The 2,303-nt window shown below is 41.9% G+C and overlaps 1 protein-coding gene across 7 annotated transcripts in view; it reads left to right on the top strand.

The window, feature by feature from the left end:
• The window catches only part of kctd17 (potassium channel tetramerization domain containing 17), a 17,720-nt gene that overhangs the window by 1,176 nt on the left and 14,241 nt on the right, over positions 1-2,303 (top strand). The window lies entirely within an intron of this gene.

Genomic DNA, 2,303 nt, shown 5'->3' with positions numbered 1-2,303 from the left:
TGTGTGTGTGTGTGTGTGTGTGTGTGTCTCAGCATCGTTTTTGGTGTGAATGTTGCTTGGGTCAGATGGATGAACACGTGCCTCCTCTTCTGCAGGGAGCTGCACAGTCAGAAGCTGTACAGCTGGCATCTTATAGAGAGAGAGAGAGAGAGATTAGGTTATCCCAGTCACATTTAGACTGAACACACCACTGACAAGACTCATGAATGATGCAGATTTCTATCGTGCTTTGCTTTGCGGCCTTTAATGTGCATGTGTATGACAGAGAGAGAGAGAAGGGGGTATGTCTTCCTTGCAGCCTGGTGTCTACTGTAAGTTGACATTTTGTTGCTGTCATGTGAAAAGCTCCTATCTTACAAATGTCACCTGTAACTGTATATGTACTGTATAATATGGATAAATTGTCTGGGTATACGGTATATGTAGTTTAATGCGGTACCAATATATGTGGATTGTTTTGGCCGTTGTACCGTGTGCCTTTATTAGTAGAGAGCTCACTGTAATGGAGAGTAGTCATTTTCAACTAACAATAGCAACATTAAAACAGCTGAAGAAGTTACTGTGGGCTCTGGGAACTTGTGATAGACATTTTTCGCTATTTGCTGACAATGAATTGTCTAAACTTTAAAAAGCGTAATTGAGAAATTTATCTCTGGAGTAATCGATGATGAAAAAAATAGTTCATTGCAGTCCTAGTCATTTTTTTTTTTTTAAATCAATAGAACAACTTTTAATAATAATGGTAATATAATACTATATTGGCAGTTTCATTAAAATGAAATATCAGAAAAATTAAGTCAAATCACGTTTTGTAGAAATCCATTATTGCTGCAGAACTGTTCACTCATTGATGAACAGCTTCACCCACAGTGGTCGAATACACCCGGAGATTCTAAACCACAGCATGGCAGGACATTTATGTCATCTTACTGTACACATCGTCATATTGCCCTATTCTAATCAGCTCCTCGCATTACTACCATGTGCTTTAGACGTGCAGCTAAAGTGACTAACCAACAACAACAAAATTGGAGTTAGGAGATTTTTACCCGACAGCAGTGATGGCTGTTCCCCTGCTGCACCACTCCACTCTGTGGAAAGAGTATTCTCATGCAACCTTAAAGACCCTGACACACTAAACCGATAATCGGCCGTTGGACAGTCTGGCGAGGTCAGTGGTTTGAGTCTGTCCGGTGTATTCCGTGCCGTCGTCCGTTGGAGGGGCCGTCGTCCTTCAATTTGGCCGACCTGACATGCTCAGTCGAAAGGCGGGCACTGCCGGCAGTCGCAAATGACCAATCTGATTGGTGGAGCGCAAACCCGGAAACGAGGAGCGGGATGAGCAAGACTAGAGTCTCTCAAAATTGGACGAAAATCTTTTAAACTGACCTTTGTCGATCTGAAATGAAGACAGAGTCAACTGCAAGGCCTATTTCTCGCTTAACTCTCAGTAGCCTCATGATGAATGTTTCTTTCAATCAGTGATATCCACTGATCTTAACAGCTGTGAATGCACACAAGCAATGATGATACAACAGATTGAGTGCACAGTTACTGAAAAGACAGAAATCTGTCTCATCATGAATTTATCGTTTTCCAAAAGGCAATGCAGATGCAACTTGATTTCTTCTTAGAGGAAGCGTTCAGCAGCAAGTGCAGTTCATTCCTCTAAGCTTGTCAAGCTAGCAAAGTCACAAAAAATTTAATTTGACAGACCAACCAGTACAAGCTGCCTGCTAAAATCGAGCCATATCATAACACCAGCTGACTTCACACATCACACTAATACAGATGGCTACACAACAACAATCATGTGGCAGATGAGTGTTGCCGGTCTTCCTTCACCTCCACTAAAGTCATACAAAGTGAATAGATTTTAATGAAAGAAAACATTAACTTTTTTTTGGAGGGGGCGCTTCTTACCACCGCTGCTAAACTTTTCAGAGGAAGCCCTATCATTGACTTCCTGCATTGCTCCTTGTTCTATTAACAAAACAATAAATTGAACACACTGCAAGATCCTGTCCCAAAATGAGCTCTGAAAAAAGTGTCTTTGAAGGGGCTTATTGTGATAGCATACTGTATTTCCCAGCGGACATCAAGCTGTATCCATCTTCTGCTCGAGTTTTTAGTGCCCAGAACAATTTAGAGCTGAGTAACACACAGGAGCAGTTCAGCCTGTGTGGTTTCTTCTCCAACTCAGGAGGGAAGCTGATTTTAGGAGGTGGAGTTGCCAATAATACGCTGGCGTTAGTGTTTCTGCTAAAGGTTTTTGTCACACTGCTAAGGGGTGTCACACACAC

The sequence above is a fragment of the Etheostoma spectabile genome, chromosome 21 (genome assembly GCF_008692095.1).
Source record: "Etheostoma spectabile isolate EspeVRDwgs_2016 chromosome 21, UIUC_Espe_1.0, whole genome shotgun sequence".
Lineage (NCBI taxonomy): Eukaryota > Metazoa > Chordata > Actinopteri > Perciformes > Percidae > Etheostoma > Etheostoma spectabile.
This window is presented reverse-complemented; position numbering and strand designations above follow the sequence as displayed.